This window comes from Emydura macquarii, unplaced genomic scaffold (genome assembly GCF_026122565.2).
Source record: "Emydura macquarii macquarii isolate MOO-44397 ecotype Brisbane River unplaced genomic scaffold, CSIRO-AGI_Emac_v2 contig_3603, whole genome shotgun sequence".
NCBI classification, from domain to species: Eukaryota; Metazoa; Chordata; order Testudines; family Chelidae; genus Emydura; species Emydura macquarii.
In genome coordinates, this window is record NW_027133740.1 from 1,768,105 (window position 1) to 1,787,127 (window position 19,023).

Sequence of the window (19,023 nt, forward strand, 5' to 3'; positions counted from 1 at the left end):
AAAATGCCCATTTTAATTATTAAAACATTTCAAATTCCTTTCACAATTTATACAGTGTAAAGTGCTTCTTGTCATATGAACTTTCAGGATACTGCGTAAGGGCCCACTGTGGTTTTCTGGCATGGTTTGAACTGTAGACAGGATAGTTGTTACAGATCTGTGTTAGAGAATCACCATACACACTATACACAATCACCATCACACAGTCCTGCAGATAGATTTCTCAGGGGTCCAGATGCGGGCAGTCTTGCTCACTGTTTAAAACTGGACTGTAGGGACAGGAACTGTAATGGTGTTGGAGCCAAAGTCAGGAACCAGAAGTGGAGTCAAGAACCAAGAAGGGGACATGAACAGGGCAGGAGTAAGACTGGAGCCTGAGCGATCACAGCAGCAGGCCTAGAATTGAGCAGTCAGTAACCTGCTACTGACCTGAAAGCAGGTTTGGTGGCTCTCTTCAGCCAAACAGACAGTCCTGTCGCAATCTAGCTGAGCTCATTAATCAGCCAGGCTAGTCCTCAGGCTTATCTGGAGGTGGTCAATCCTGACAAGTTCTGTGCAGATGGACCTTTGTATCTTTGTGGAGCCCCTCTGCAGTCATTACCGGGTCAAGCCACTACCTCATGATGAGCTTGCTGACATAATTCTGTGACTGCTGACCTGCCCACAATGCAGACAAAAATGTTAAAACAGAATTGTAGACAGTTGTATGCTGGCCTAGTTACTAATGGTGTGGGCAGTCCTATTTACTTCCAATTACGTGTCTTCAGGATCTTTGATGGGACCCCAGAGGATTGGACCCTACATACAGAAATTTGAAGTCATTTCTGTAAGAAGCTTTGTGGTTTACTCAATAAGATATGGGTCTCCACCTTAAAGGCCAGGATTCTGTTCCCATCTCTGCCTTTAAATCTCTTACATGAATCTTTAGCAAATCATTTAAACTCTCTGCGGCAGCTTCTCGTGTCTGACTAAGGGCTAGTCTACACTTAAAACTTACAGCAGCACAACTATATCGGTGCATCTGTGCCACAGTAAGAGTGCTTGTGTAGGCTGATTATGTCGATAGGAGAGAGTTCTCCTGCTGACATAATAAAACCCCCCTAAGTGAGATGCTCTCCCGCTGACATAGTGCTGTCCACACAATCGCTTATGCTGGCAAAACTTATGTCACTCAGGGGTTTGTTTGTTTTTTTTTCCACATCTCTTAGCGACAGAAGTTTAGCCAGCACAAATGCTAGTGTAGACAAGGCCTAATTCACTGTGTGATCCTACTCTTTTCCTCAGTGACTGCATCTAGCATATGGATAAGTGCACATTCTTCATAGACCAAAGTGGCATTTTAGTGGGGAATGGAGAAGGACAAGTCTTTTTATCAGATACAGGATTTTTTTTTTCACTCTGAAAATTATCCCTGGCTGATTTTTGGAGGTTAGCAGTAAAAATATTCTCTGTTGCTATGTTTTTTTCTCCATTAGCTTCATTGACAGAGACTCTCATCTAGTTTTCAAACGTGTTAAACATTTTATTATTTCTGCCCATTAAAACTGCCTCCTGCGTGAGCCAATGTCAAAATCTACCCATGTTTCCAGTGTTGTGCAGTAATGTGATTTAATTAGGCAGATAGACAAACATTTGAGGGGGAAAAAAGCCACAAATGAGCCATTTTTGAGCAATACATAATCAACATTTTCAGAAAATATTCTATCCAACATTAAAAAATTTGAAAGCAGGAGGATTTTTCCTAGTTATGAGGATCAGAATCAGTCTTATAATGGGAACATGGTTGCGATCTTAATTGCCCCCTCTTTGTAGTAGAAACCCAATTGCAGAGGCAGGGCTGGAACATAGGTCTAGCTTCAAAAACATGAGATTCTAGTACCTGAGCTAAAGGAAGAGCTCTACTTGTCAGCTATAAAAATATCTGCCCCTCTGCAAACATGTGGCTCCCGCTGGCCAGCAACAGCTTATAAAGAATAAAGATGGTGTGAATTCTCATAGCTTCATTCAGTGGAGCAGTCACTTTATACCAGCTGACAATTTGCCCCATCGTGCCTACTTCTATACCATAGCAGAAAACTCACACTGGTCTAGCAAATAGGGCATGGAAGTGGAAGGCAGGAGAGCTGGATTCTATTCCCATTTCAGCCACTGTGATTCACTGGGTGACCTTGGGCAAGTCATGTAAAGTATGTTCGCCTTAATTTTCTCATACATAATGAGGATAATGATGTTTAAAACACATTGAGATTGATGGATAAATATGTTATATAAATGCCTGAGTATTACTTTGCATGCATGCTAGTAAAATTGTAATTTCAGACGCAGGCTTTATCTTGTGGAGCTTTAAGCTTTTGCATTTTATTTAGGAAAAAAAATCTAAGGTAGTAAATTGTAACTTCCTTTCTTTAGATTTATTAACTCCTTGGCTGTAATGGTTGTAGTCATCCACTTGCCATCAAATCCCATCTCCCAGCCTCAAGGGTATTAAAAAGCAAACACTGAATGTTTCTGTCAGGGACTTTTAAAGCTCAACCAGCGTGGGAAGCAGGGGATTGTACCTGAGCAGAGTCTTATCTTCCTTTATAAAAGCATGAAGTTTAATACTCTAAGCAAAACATGTCCATTTTAAAGAAAATACCTACCAATCTGCTGGTTACATTACAGCACATTGGTTACAACTGGTATCTGTTGATTATTTTTCTTTTGGCTCTGACTGTCCAGAATTATTTTACTGTGATTCTGTTACTTTTTGTAAAGAGATCAGCAGTATTCTGAATAATATTTTTACTGGAGCATTTTACGGCAACCATGTACGGTTTGAGCACATAACTTTAAAATACATTATGTTCTCAATAGATGTCTAAGCTGCTTGTATAAAGTAAATTGTGTATGTATCATGGATGTGTGCACATGATATGCAGGCAGATGCCACATAACATTTTTATGACAATGGGACAGCTTTCTGCAATAAGGATTTCTGTTTGGAAAGTAATGTCGAATTACCGGTGAGGTTTTCTCATTGAGTATGATGAAGTTGAATGCAGTTGCTGAGTTGAACTAATGTTGGTTTATGTCACTTCTGGTTTGTTTGTTTTTAAAAAAAGGCAGCACTGAAGAATAATTGCTTAATGGAGACCAGTATATTCAGTTTTATTTGGACTATATATTTTATGAAATAAAAACTTTTTTTAATTAAAAAAAAGCAATGCAGTGTCTTCTTGAGACGTATGTTCAGGGTAACTCTGTTTATTATATGAGGAATCCACGCTAAGCTAAACACGGTGTTTTGATTGAATACCCCTTTTTTTACTACAGCATTAATAATTAAGTAGAGCACATTTGTCTGTCTAATGCTCTACTGGGATTTTGAAGTGATAATGATAGTTGAATTTATCTTTAATCTATCCTACATATAAACAGTACTTATGCCAAAAGTTACTTTTGAAATGGTAATTGCTTTCTTTGTGAATGACATCCAACCTGCTCACGTGGGAAATAAGAAAAGCAGAAGGTGGTGTGTGCTGTCAGGCAGAACTCCAGGGAACATTTGGAGGGAGAACTTGCTGAAGGCTGCTTCCCTCTTTGTGACCCTGTGAAGACAGAAGGATGTGTTGAAGAGGCCACTTTTGGGAATCAGAATCAGTCTGACAATGGGAACATAGTTGTAATCTTAATTGCCACCTCTCTGTAGTAAAGACAAAAGCAAATCAACAAAGAACACTGGGCAATATACTTCAGAAGATTTTGTCACTTTAACCAGCTAAGAGGGCTGGCTTTCTCTGTCCTTTTATACTCTGCCCCAAGCACCCATGTGAACAGTGGAACATGTTAACTCTTTACAGGCTCAGCACTTTTACCCTGTCATGTCCAGGAAAGGTAGATTACTATTTTCCATGATGGTACCAAAAAACTGGGTATTCTTTGTGACATTGTATAGACCTACTCCGAAAAACACGTTGCTGCATGACAATATGAAGAGGAGGCAAGGTTTGCCAAAGATACTAGGGAAAACCCCATTCTTCCAGAAACTGCCAGGTGATCATCAGAGTTTATCCAAAGTATGTGGGACCAAAAGGCCTGCCCACAAAGTAAAGTGCAAGGTACTCAAGAAAGAAGAAGAGCTAAGATGGCCCTGTTGGGATTTGAACATGCAGCTTCAAGGAATCTAGGTGCAGCATTCCAAACCTGATGCTTAGAATTTAAGACATCTTGTCAAACCAATGCCCAAACCTAAGCCTGCATTTTATGACATTTTGCGTGAATGTAGAGTTTTGCAAGCATTCTAGAATGCTCCATATTGGAACTTGATAACTCTTACATTAAAAAGTTCACTTTTTTTTTTTTTGTCCTCTTTGAGTAAGTTACATTCATCAAAATGTTCCCTGGCAAATGTTGTGCAGTACTCTCTCTAGTGGCCAACTTTTGCAAACTTCTTAATCTTTTCCCATCCCTACTACCCTACAACATGCATGCAGCCTTCAATACCATCTCAGAGCATAATTATAATTTATTATTGTTTACTTGTATTACTGTAGCACCTACAAGCCCCTGTTCTTGACTAGGATCCTATTGTGTTGGAACCTGTACAGACATACAATAAAAGACAGTCTGTCCTCCCAAAGAGCTTGTGATTTCACATACAATGGTGTAAATCACTAATAACTTCATTTGAGTCAATAAAGTTATACTGTTAGCCATCTCCAAGAGCTGTGCAAACAAATCCGATGTAGACTCCTTGTTTTATTGTATAAGAGAGAGAGAGGTAGAGAGAGTTTTTTCCTTTACTGTTATGATAATGGTATAGTGCTGTTTAGTGTAGCATAAGGGGACTCCATCTTGTTAGTTTCTTGAAGTGAACTCTTTCCTGAAACTTGTACTATTGAACCTAAAAATATCTTGATGAATTCTCTTTGTGTGTGTGAGTGAGGAATGTATGTGCAGTGCATAAAAATTCACCAACCTAAACTGCTCTGACAACAGAAAGGGGATAAAGACACCAACTGCCATCCTAACCCTGAAGGCCAAAGAATACCTATCAACAACTCTACAGTGCAAATAAACGACCCCAAAGTACAGAAGGATCCATCGTGGGAACAAATAAAGTACAGAAATAAGAGAATAGTCATGCATGCAATTAGTTGGTGATTAACTACACTGAACCTAGAGGCAGCATGACACAGCAAGGCCCATAGACTTACATGAGAGGCAGCAAGTATAAAAGATAGGGTAAAAACATGGAAACTTTGGGTCTTGTTCTGTAATTGTCATCTGGAGCATGGGATTCGCGACCGGCAGAGGCCCGGCTCCCGCCTAGTGCCCAGATTAGTTCATATGCTCTACTATGGCTATGTTTATACTCTAGATTACCTCTATGCCGTATTTGACTACTCTCTTTCATGTACTCAGTGTTGTTGTAGCCATGTCAGTGGCAGGATATTAGAGAGACAAGGTGGGTGAGGTACTATCTTTTATTGGAGCTTATTGTGTAAGATCAGTAGCTTGTCTCTCTCACCCACAGAAGTTGGTCCAGTTAAAAGATAGTACCTCACCCACCTTGTGTCTCTACTGTCTTTCATGTAACTTTAACTCTTCTTAAACATTACACTAATTTTTTTTTTTTAAGTATGTCTAATAAATCCAACCATACGTTCTTAAATTAATCAAAAACTTTCTCCAGCAGCAAATGTAAGACTTTTTTGTTTACTGTTGTTGTAGTATTGTTACTATAATAGCTGTGTTTGTTTTCCATGAGAACCATTGTCTTCTTGTGGATATTTTAATTGGCATGAATGAGAATTTCATTCCTGTATCTGAGACGAGAATAGACTTAGGGATTTGGGCCATACCAATTTAGGCGTGGCAAGTAGGTCAACTGACCGCCTATTATTTCACAATGGCCAAATATTCCAGCAAGAATGCCCTGATGTAGACAGCAGCCTTGTCTACCTTTCTGATTAATGGTACCGTCTGCTAGCAAGCCTACTTTTATGTTTTGATCACTCACTTTACTACATGCGAATGACACTTATTGAGGAAAAAGGAGAACTAACTGAAAGCTGAGCATCTTGAATGGCTTGAATCTTCTAGATCAAACGTAGGTGTGTGTGTATATATATTTGTATGCTAGGTCATCAGTAAACATGGTGGTTTACCAAGCACTTTAAAAAAAGTTAAAAGACATGGTCTCTGCCCTGAAGAGTTTACAATCTAAACTGACTAGACAAACATACAGAAATTAACGCAGAAAGGAGGGGCGGAGAGGAAGGAGGGTTCAAAGTCACTAAAACCTTCTCCCCAATACAAAGAAGAAAGATTGCCCAGCCATTAAACCTCTCCCTTAATAAACAAAAGTAGCACAGCTATTACCACCTCAGCACCCCTCCCGCCCTCAAACAGCCTACATTAAGTGCTCATATAAATAACCCCCATGCATCCCTCGCTACAACAATCCAAGCCCCTCCTGCACATAGATTCCCTAGCCAAACCTTTTTGATATGAACATTTCTGTGTTGAGGGGTGTGTGACATCACATCTGTATAGAAGCACCTCCCTTCCTGCATGTTCTTCCTCCTGCTGTTGCGTATGAGTCCATTGAGTTTGCTGCAGGGAGGAGAGACTGCTTGCATCCTCACCCCTCCATGTGATCTGGGAGTTTGTAAGGATCTGGGAGGAAGGAGGCAGGAAACGCAAAAACGTTTTGATTGGCTGAAATCTTCTGGAACAGCCGCTGTTAGAAATAAAACTGAATGGCTCCTGCTTGATGGAAATACGAGAGACACTTCATAATCTAGAGAGCATTCCAGAAGCGTTAAAGCTATTAATAACAGTGACATGAATTATACAGAGTCAGGGAAAGCCAAAATCATTTGTATGGAAATTTTTACTAGACATGAACATAGAGAAACCGTTAAAGATAAGTGCAAGTTCTGTTCTTGTGAGTATGTGAAACGTGTCGATAGGAATGTGTGCTGAATTCTTGTGGTATGTGTCCAGCTATTGTTAAAGATAGATTATTGGAGTCAGACAGCAAGAAAAGGAAAACTGGTCTGCACCACATTTTTTCCACTGTGCATTCTCTTTCATCTTCAGCAGCAGCATGAAGCATGGACTCTCTTGATGAAGATCAGAGAATGTAGAATGATCATTGTTCATATTCTGAATGGTCTGAGCTACTAATTCAAGCAGTGAAATTAATTTTGAGTTTCATGCCCAAAAGACATAAAAACTGTCTGTGCAGGTTACTCAGGCACAACACCCAGCGATCCCTTCTTCAACAGTAGCTGATTGAAGAGTCTTCTTGCGTATGTGAAGCTCTTTGAGACATTTAATAAAAGATGCCTGTACAGTATCATAACGCATACTTAGCATGGATGAAACTGACTGAGGTACTAAATGATTCTGAAAAATGGCTGATGGTACATGTCTATTGCTGAAAAGCTTGGCAGTGCTTTTCACTGTTGACACACATGATGAGAAAGTTGTCAGATCTTCGACGTCACCAATGAAAAGCTGCATTGTATGGGCTGCAAATCCATAACATGGAAAGTGTGGATGCTCATTTATGAACATTAAGAAACATATCTGTGCGAATACTGAACACAGTCTACTTACAAAATCTGAAGAGAAAAAAAAATAGACAAAATATAAGGGAAAAATCAAATGATCACTCCAACACATTAATGCTGCCTAATTTCTTTATCCACACTTCCAGGGCCAAGACCTTTCTGATGATGAATTTGATTCAGCTTTTGAACTGGTGGCTGTTGTAAATTTTAAAGGATATATAAATTAACAAAAAATTCCAACAGAGGTAGCAAATTCTAAAGCAAAAAGCAGCCCATTCAGTTGTAAAGCAATGTGGAGTACAAACCCAACAGTTCAATCAAAACAGCTTGCTCCTTCATGATGCTGGAAGGGATTGTGTCTTTCTTGCACTTTAGCTACAGTGGCAGAAATTCTTTTAATGCTTCTATGTGTTACTGCATGTGTGGAATGAAATTGGTGGGTTTTGAGAACCAAACGTTCAAAAACCAGAAATGGACTAAAGACCTCCACTGCTGGGAAGCTGGTGACTGCGTATCACAATTTAAGATTAGAAAAAAAAATGGAAGATGAAGTGTTGACTCAATATTCAACAGATGAAAAGGAAGAAAGCGATACTAATTGATTTGATGATGATGACAAAGATATAGTTGAACCAGTTGAAGTCGACATAGAAAGAGAAGATAATGAAAAGCAACATACTTAAAGAGTTGGTCTGCTGCCTACCTACCATAAGTGCATTTAAAAATGACTTGTTACCTTTTATAGTTGCTGTTTGTTTTATTTCTGCTTTATTTTATTTTTATTTTATTTTGTAACTTCAGTCTTGAATAACATTCACCTTTAAATGCTCACCTAACATTGCTAAAAAGATTCCTTCATTTTTTTAGAACTTAATTTCATTCTGTATTGCATTTTTCTGAGTTAAAATAACTCAGTAACTTGTTTTTTGTAATTAGGTATAAGTACCTATGGAACCCATGATATCTTACTCTTTTGTTACTGTTCTAATACATTAGTGCATTAAAATATTTGACCATTTCTGACATTGATATTTGACTGGTCAATTGACCAATAATTTTTGGACTGGTCAAATGCCCAACTCTATAAACCAATTTAAAATGACATACTTTGTAATTTAAAACATTTATTTCATGTTAGCCCCATTAACAAAACTGCATGTGGTTCTGGCACTGGATTTTTGCCCTTGTATGTGTTTGTGATGAAAGCTAAAAATGGCAAGAAAAGTACAGTTAATCCCTGTAATATTTCATCTTGAAGGTCTAGAGAATTTTAATCAGTTGTTCAAAACAAATTTATCATAAGAACAAAAACAGTGTAAATGCATGTATGAACATGCAAATCTAGATATTGTTATGCCGAAAGTTACTAATGGTATGCCCAATATAGGTAACTGATGTATAAGCATTCAGACCTTCAGCAAGGAGATTGTGTGAGTTAAAGCACTCTCCTCTGCCTGGCAGCTAAAACTCTGATGTTTCTTTGTAATAGAAAGCAGCTGCAGTAAAGGAGGGTTCCCACCCAGGCTCATCTTTGAAGGCCATGTGGTCCCAGAATGGAACTTTCAGCTAGAAATTTCCCAGGTGCAAAGCTTAAGGACTGGAGTAGGAAGAGAAAACTGTTTTGTGAATCTTTAGATTTATGGGAAACCTGAGGCAGTTGCTTCTTGGTGTCTGACCTCGGGTTTCTGCAAAAAGGGGTGCAGATTATTACCTCCCTTTCCCCATTCAGGGAAACAATGCATGCACATACATTATTGAGGCATTATATATTATTGTGTGTGTGTCTAAAAACAGTATCAGTTTGAAAATTTTAAAAGTACAGGAAAAAACAGAAAACATATTTTCAAAAGTGATTAATGTTGGCCAATGCTGTTCCCAGTGATGTCAATGGGAATTTTACCACTGATTTAACAGAAGCAGAGTTAGACCATTGTTGAGTGCTATAGAAAATCCTGCCAGGACAGTACATAATCAATTGTGTACTTTTATCATGTCTTGAAACATTGTGGTATCTCATGATTGTCCATAATTTATATATTACTGCAGGAAATAGATTTTTCAGGGCATAATTCTAATTCTGAGTACATCAAAGATAGCAACTAGGTCCAGTAAAGTGAGGCGTTATTTAAAACTCTGATAACTATATAAAATGTTCTCCTGATCCCAAAGGCTCAGCCACATTACCAGATCAATATAGGTTTGGTTCTGACCCAAAATACCACACTGCCAGCCAATCCTTTAGTAACTAAAACTAAAGGTTTATTATAAAAGGAAAGAAACAAACAAGATGAGAGATGTTAAATGGTCAAAGCAATCAGATACATACAAATGACTTCAAAGTCCATATATAGCAGATTCTTAGCAGTATTGGAGTTTGCAGGCTTGTACCATTCCTCTGGAGTACATCCAGTACCCGGATGCGTCTCAGTCCTTTGTTTCACAGCTTCAGTCATGTAGAACAATTGATCAGAGGTAGGAAGCAGGAATGAAGACAAGATGGAGATGGTGCACCTGCATTATATAGTCTCTGGCCTGCCATGTGGCTTGTTTCAAACACAAGCTCACAGCATACAGGCAGGGGAAAGCATTTGCAGTCGCCCTGACCACAGGCACGTCTCTATATGCTCTGATGACTCATATGCGTGCAGAGCTCTGGCTTCTTTCCCTGGGCTCATTGTATAGGTGATAGCCCTCCATAAATCATCAATGCTGACACTAATCTGCCTGGGGTGGTGTAACCCAGTAGTACAGCACAAGGTTTTGAATACAGATATATATCACACATATCCATTACTTACAATACAAAGATGATACATACACATAAACAATATGATCATACTTAGCAAATTATACTCTTTCCAATGATACCTGACATGGCATTTCTCGTATGAATTATTGCAATTTTGCAATATTGATATCAATAATAATATTAATGGTCACTCATATACCAGACAGCGTCACACACCCCGAGCAAACTTGATGCAGAAAGGGTTGTCCCTAGACACTGCTGAATACATCTCAGGAATTTTTCATTCTTGTTTTTAGACCATCATAACTTCTAACCTCTTTGAGGGTTTTTCAAAAGATTACACACATGGTACATTTTTACAGTTTTTGGCATTAGAATCAAATTAATTACAATATTCACATTAATATTAACATGAAATTTAATATAAGTGTACACTTACAATCATTTTTGTCATGCCACGCCTTCTGTTCAGATAGTTTGTCATTAGGGCCGTTTGTCCCATATCCTTTTTGAGTTTTTGAACACTTGTCGTTAGTAGTTTTTCTTTTACCTCAGTGTTCTCTTTAGCATAGGCTTTTAGGTTAATTACATCCTTGGGGTTTTGGTATTTCAGGGTTAACCTGTGCCTTTCGTTTACAGGATTACATTTTTTTCCTTCCCTGGAGGTTTGAAATCTGGGCTCTCTGGTCTGACAGAATCCATTGGCTGGCTAGGTGTGTCTCCCTTTGCTAATAGCTCTGGGCATACCTTCCCCCCGCCCCCACCCCAGTCAAGCAGGTAACTTGCATCAACACACACACTAGCTTGTTTACTAGTTTTCAAATGTTCAACTGCTATTAATTTCAAGTCTGGACTCTGTCTTAAAGAGATAACAACCATTTTCACTAGCATGTTAGAGCCAGGGTTCTGGTGTCCTTTCACTACCAATCTCTGCTTCCACATGGAATCAGATGTACCTGACTCCACTGAGACTACAAGACATATCCAAAGTGTCTAGAAGTGAGAGTTTGCCTGCCCCCTCCTGTATTCCCGAGAAATCAACTGCCCAGCTGTTCTGCTCTGCAAATTTAGCTACTCAGTCTCTCCTCTGAACCTGAGACAGACTGTTCACTTAAAGAGTCAGCATGGAGACATTCATATTTCAGCAACATTGTCTCCCCAGTATGCTGCTGGCCAAATACAGCCACTTGCTTATAGGGCTGTTCAAACTCCCTAGTGCCAGTCCTTATGGTGTGGCTGATGTGGTTAGGACCTGTGATGGTGTCACTAGAGTCGATGGGCGGGCAGACCTGGCAACGGGGTTTGTTGCAGGGATAGGTTCCGGGGTTAGTGTTCTTGTTGTATGGTGTACGGTTGCTGGTGAGTATTTGCTTCAGGTTGGGGGGCTGTCTGTAAGCAAGGACACCACCACAGGTCCTAACCACATCAGCCACACCATCAGGAGCTCATTTGCCTGCACATCTACTAATGTAATATATGCCATCATGTGCCAGCAATGCCCCTCTGCCATGTACATTGGCCAAACCAGACTGTCACTACGCAAAAGAATAAATGGACACAAATCAGACATAAAAAATGGTAACATCTATAAACCAGTTGGAGAGCACTTCAAGCTCCCATGACACTCTGTAGCTGACTTGAAAGTTGCCATACTTCTACAAAAAAACTTCAAAAACAGACTTCAGCGAGAAACTGCAGAGCTGGAACTCATCTGCAAACTTGATACAATCAGACTGGGTCTGAATAGGGACTTGGAATGGTTATCTCATTACAAGAAGTAATTGTCACTGTTCACACATTCTCACCTTCTAATCAATAGTTGTGAATAGGCCTCATCTACTCTAACTGAATGGACTTTGCTAACACCTACAGTCCCCATTGTTCCTTACCCTTGGATGTATATATATACCCCCTATCTGATTTCTATTTCTTGCGTCTGATGAAGTGGGTTGCAGCCCACGAAAGCTTATGCTTGCAGAAATTAAATTTGTTAGTCTTTAAAGTGCTACAGGACTCTCATTTTTGCTGTATACAGACTAACACAGCTATCCCTCTGGAACTATACACATTTGAAAAACTCTGGCAGTTAGAAACTCATCCAAGTCTTTCATCAAACAAACCGTTGCTTTCTACAGGCTGTGATTCATCCTAAATTAACTTAATCAATTCACTTCCACATGGCTTGGTTGCAGCAAACTGCTTGCAAAAGCTACCAGGATTTATTCCTTCAGGAGCATTTTTAGGCAACAATCCATTTTCCACAGAAATATTGTTTTTACCCTTTTCAGGTAGAGGTTGCTCTAAAGAAATATCTTCCTGAGCAACAACAGGCTCTTTCTGGGTTTCAGCTAAGTCCAGAACCAACTCTGAGACAACTGATAAATCCTCAATCAGCATAAACTGAGAGGCACATTCTGTCTGCTTCACAGACAGAAGACTGGAGACAAACTCTCCCTCAGCAGATAAACTGTGATTCTTAACAGACAACGTAGAAGAATTGGAGTTGCCTGGGTCCTGTTATGACATTAAACCTAGTCATAATGTCATTACCACTAACAGATACAGGTTTAGGAACACTTCCTTCCTGGGTTTTAGTTGAGTCCAGAACCACTTCTGGTTCAACTGATCAATCTTCAATCTGCATAAACAGAGAGGTACTTTCTGCCTGCTCCACAGACAGAACACTGGAGACAAGCTCTCCCTCAGCAGATAAACTGCTATTCTTAAGAGACAAACAGTTTGAAATTTCCTCTCCTTTGTCCCCGCCCACATGTCTGTTCACAGAGGAACGCTGGGAGAGTGGGATGGCTTCCTTAACAGGCAAATTGCCTCTCACTGAGTCCCAAAAGACAAACAATTGGAGACAATTTCTCCCTCAGTCAGAAGATAAACTGCTTTACTGAACAGGCAAACCGCTATTTTTCACAATCCCAAGGCTAGACTCTCTTCCTCGTCACAGCACACCTGGCTAAACACAGACAGCTACTTACAGTCATGCACTCCCCCTCACTAATTTCCCTGTTGATTACAGGTAACAGAAGATTTACATTCATTTCATACTCTCTCTGGGATTGGGTTATGGTATAAACCTGGTTAAACATAGTTACCATATAAATTGTTATAAACTGGACAGATTCTCTCCCAATCGTTGCTGTTGAGAGGAGCTGGACTTCCAGGGTATCAGTTTCTGCTGTTCTTTTATTACTCTGATTTGGAGTTTAAATCTGGTAACACTTGCCTCGGCTTCCAGTTCCTAGGCGCTCTCTTCAGCTTCTCTTTCCATATCCGCTATCTTTTGCTTTTCTTGCATTCAAAGTTATGCCATTCTTCTCTCATGCTGAAGACGCAGGCTCTCTCTCACGGCTTGCTTCATATGGTCATGGATCATTCATCGTGACTAACTTTTACATTCTCAATATCAAATTTTCAATTTGGAATACTGTGCGGTTCTTATCCAAAACCCAAATGATCTGGTTCTGTGGCTCCTGCTGCAACTATGCCAGTGTGACCCAACTTTGCCTAGGGTAGCCCACCTGAAAATGCCAAGGCCAGGGCAGGCTGCAAAAAGTAGAACAAATTCTCCCAAAACTGGTGGCTAATACTTAAGTTAGATTCACCAACCAGTCACAAAGAGTGCACCTGATTCCCCACGCTGGTTATCAAGAAGCTAAAAACAAGAAGTTACACAGATCCTTTTATTGCATTTCAGTCTCTGATTTCCAATCAGCAACTAGGTCCAGTAAAGCGATAAATTACTTAAAACTTTATTCCCTTTAAAAAAGTTCTCCTGATCCCCAAAGTGTCAGCCACCATTACCAGAACCAGGTTTGGTTCTTACCCAAAATACCACACTGCCAGCCAATCCTTTAGTAACTAAAACTAAAGGTTTATTACAAAAGGAAAGAAACAAACAAGATGAGAGATGTTAAATGGTCAAAGCAATCAGATACATACAAATGACTTCAAAGTCCATATATAGCAGATTCTTAGCAGTATTGGAGTTTGCAGGCTTGTACCATTCCTCTGGAGTACATTCAGTACTTGGATGGGTCTCAGTCCTTTGTTTCACAGCTTCAATCATGTAGAACAATTGATCAGAGGTAGGAAGCAGGAATGAATACAAGATGGAGATGGCTGCATTCCTTGGTCTGCCATGTGACTTGTTTCAAACACAAGCTCACAGCACATGGGCAGGGAAAAGCACTTGCAGTCCCCCTGACCGCTCATATACAATACAGCATCACAAAGACTGGTTACATTTTTAATTTATAGTACCCAGAAAACAATCATGGGTATGACAGCTGCAGGACAAGAGGCTTTCAAACATCTCCTTAGATCTTAGACTCGCTGACCTGATTTCTGTCGCTACTTCATACAAATCTGCCTTACTCTCTCCCAGTGACACTGTCATATGGAAGCTACTGATATTAACTTCCTAACAATGCCATAAACCAGTTATAATAGATTATTCTAGAGTCTTATGTCATGCAGAAAGGGTGAAGAACCTAATAAAAGGTGAACACCCTTGTTTGTGACCTACTAACTACATTCTCCAGATATGGGCTATATGCCAATCTCTATGTAAAACCACTCAGACTCCTACAACAGAGGAAAGAGACTCTTTTCCTCTTCCTCCTCACTTATCCTATAAGTATAACCTTCCAAGACATTTTAATTACAACTACAGCTATGGGAGCTGAAAGGGTCATGGGAGCAGCAAGTTAACATTTGGCATGTGTCTACAAGATAGGTGCCATAGTCAATACTGAGCCAAAGTTATTAGCTCTTGTGGCTCTTTGCCCTGTATAAAATGAATTGGTAGTTTCAGTTCACTTTCTAGTGGTCAAGTATTCACATCACACATACAACTAACTGGCTTCTTTAATAGAGAGGTCAAGAACTGACTAGGCCCCAGCCATGGTTATGAACGCTCATGCTTCTGTACACTAGTGTACACATTAGTGTAAACTGTACACTAATAACTTCTAGGATAGGTTATTCTATAATTGTCCATTATGGAACTTCATGCATTTTCCTCTGGAGCGTCTGGTAGTGGACATTGTCAGACACAGGAAACTGGGCTAGGTGGATCACTAGGCTGATCTAGCATGACAGTTCCTATGTTCCAAACTAACCTGCCACCCTTAGAAGTAGAAAGTCCAGGTCAGTTGTCCATGCCATATCCAGGGCTATGTGTTTGTCACCATCCACACTCTTATTTGAAATTCACTTAAACTGGTTCTGGTCTAAGCTCAATTGGCTTTCATATAAAATGATAAAAACAAGACTAGGTCAGGCATTAAACGATGAGTGTCTAGGTGTCAGCCCTAACTTAAGCAAGAGCAGTCATAACATTGCAATAGTCATTATGAGTCTATGGTGCACAGATTGCACAATGCACTGTTTACGTACAGTATATACCTTTGAGGTGCACATCCTGTTTGCAAATGGCATAGTTCTGTTTCATATGTCTGAATCAGTTTGATATATTGTATGAAACTGTATAGCAGTATAATACACAGTCAATTCAATTTAGACAATACATTTTGAACGTATACACCCGTCTTCCAGAGATACTCTGTCTAATCGGCTTTACATCTGGTGATATCCTTAGCTTAACAGAATATTTATTTTTGTACAGCACATTAAGTGTACATAGTGCTCTGCAGACATTCTGTAGAAATTAAGTTAAAGGAACTTGATCTTGCTCCCATTGAAATCTATGGCAAAAACCCATTTACTTAATTGCCAGTAGGAACTCTATTCCTGCTCCAATCGCCAATTCTTCTTACAATCTAATTTAAACAGAAAACACAATTACATCCTGGGAATAATAATACTCTGCACCTCTATAGCTACTTTCATTGAAGGATTTCAAAGCATTTTACAATCATTACCTCGCAATACCTTGCGAGGCAGGAACGTATTAGCCTCATCTTACCTGATAGGAAACTGTAGTGAAGAGATGTTGAGTGACTTGCTGAAGGTCAAACTGCAAGTCAGTGGCAGAGCTGGAAATAGACCAGGTGTCCCAACTCCCAGTTATGTGCCTTATCTACTGTGCCATGCCAAGTAAAAGAGAAATTAGTTACATCATGGTTATGAATGGACTGGACATCTTTTGTTTTCTATCTGCTACTTTCTGAATTGAATTACTGAGAGCAGATTCAGCCAGAACTGTAGCTAATGTATAAACAGCTAATGCTATAACTTGAGCTGAAGATGAAATTACTGGTTTTAACTCAGTGGAAGTTTAAGAATTGTAAGAACGTCAAAACAGATTATTACAGTGAATTTTAAAAAAACTAAACAATTTAAACACAAACTGAAAAAAACAGAGAAAATTATTTTTCTCTACATTCTGTCAGTTGTAGGAATCTTAGGTATCACATTTAAGAAGAGCAGGTAAAACATTTTCATATAGAAGGGCTGGCAAATGTCCCTTTAAGATAATTGACCATGTTATGACAACATCGAAAGGTCACACCAAAGTATTAGATGATAACATCATCTGTAGTACATAGGTAAATAAAATAAGTCACATGGCTAAATATTTGTATTATATAACAACTTCAGGCTTACCCCCTCTGTTTGCCCAATCTACTAATTAAGAGGAAATAAACAGAAAACCAAAGAAAATAACAAAGAACTATTAAACACAAAGAAGAGTCATGGGCCTCAAGGAGAAACAACAACCCACTAGTGGAAGAGAAAACAATGCCTAACCATCTCCCCAAATCCTGTGTCTGTCCTGAGCAACACATCTCGGTTAGAACTCACCTACCAAATGATATTACATGTTGCAATAACTCTCAAGAAAGCCCAGTTTATAGGTCTTCAGACTGCATAAGGGCTGCCACATGGTGTTATAATGATGGCAATTTTTCACATTTATCTTCCAAATTACTGCTCACGTGCTTTTTACTCTTGTGCTGTGAACAGGGCTGGTTGCATTATGAGAGTTCGCCTCTTAGCAGCAGTCACTGGTCTCACAAACAAGCTTCTCAAAAGGATTCAAGGTATCCAGGCAACTAGCGTCTCCCAGGATAATTGACTTCACACTCAACTCCATATCCCCTTGTAATATCAACCTGACCCCCGATTGTACTGTTCCAGAACATTACATTTCCCACCATAAGGTCTGATTCTCCTCTCCATCACATCAATTTGACTCCAGTGATTTCACTAGAGGCACCCCAATTTACTTTGAATGAAGTGCCAGGATGGTATGTGCGCAAAAGACATGTAGTGTCTGTGAACATTCAACATACGTTGATGGCAAAAGACCAACTTTCTTGAGTCTGGTAGGAATCTATATATTGTATGCAATATTGTAGATTGTATCGTCCAACTATATGATCCATATGGATTTCTTTAAATTAGTTCCCAAATCTGGGATGTTACCCTTTTCCCAATATTGTGTTCTCAAACTCCCTTCAGCCCAATGTCTCTGTCTGTTTAGCATTTGTATAGTTTGGATGGAAGAACAAGGATCAGAAAAAACAGATCTGTAACCCCACTGTGCCCTTCAGGTGTGTAAACTACAAAGTGACTGTAAAAATAGTACCAGAGGATTCCACCTTCATTCTCTGTCTCCAGAGCAAATGTATTCAGCCTGATTTACAAACTCACCCTGAGATCCAAAAGTCAATCTGCTTTCTTTCTGGATCATGCATTTTCACCAATAATAAAATCTCTGCTATTGAAACTTAACAATTCTGTTGATCATAAGAAAGTTACAAGATAATTCAGCTCATTTTTCTTTTTGAGTGTTGAAGCTGCAGAGCTAACAGTAGCATACGGTAGTGCAAACATTTCCATCAGTAATGTAAGAAGCTCTGACTGAATGCACACAGGGAGTAGATATGTTGGGTGAGAAGGTGCCATGTTTATTTAGTAACATTTCCCACTGTAACCTCTCTTTAAGTTCAAGTCTTAAAAATGGTAAGCGCCTTGAGGCAGATTCTCCTTCTGTACAGTGCCAAGTAAACTGTCAGTTGATAAATACTAAGTAATATTCTTGTGAGTGTCTGAGGGTTTCTGAGATTGCAGTTACCCCACCCGCCCATGTCTTCAAATAACAATTGCAAATGTTTGATTTTAATTATTTATTAAAAAATAAAAAGTTTCTACAGAACCAGTTTAATGACAGCCTCATGCTCTTGGGTTTGTAACTCTTGGCAGAATGTGCTGATGGATAAAGCAACCATGGCCCTGAGATCTGGGAAATGGCAGCCATAACTTTGATTAGTATTTCTGAGTATACTACCCCAATTTCACATCAATGGGTGAAACGGGTGTCCTCTTCAACTCTTGCCAGCCTGTGCATGTAATCACCACTGATGGCTGGGAGGGGAGGCTCCCTCCCTATCCTTATACCCTAATAATGACTCTGGGGATGTTCCTCTCCTATTCCTACTGCATCCCAATACAATGCAGGGAGTGGGGTGACCCTAATCTATTCCCTGCACCACAATAACCATTCTGGGAGACAAGGGATATCCATCGCCCAGCTCCCTGCACCCTACTACTCACTCTAGGAGGCCTCCTTTTCTCTGCACCCAACAATCATTTTAGGGTAGTCAGGAGTCCCTCTGTTCCCATTGCACCCCAATAATCACCAGTGGATGTCCCTCTCCCATTTTCCAGCATCCGGTAATCAATTTAGAGTAGTAGTTCTCAAGGGTACGTGTACCCTGAGGGTACGCA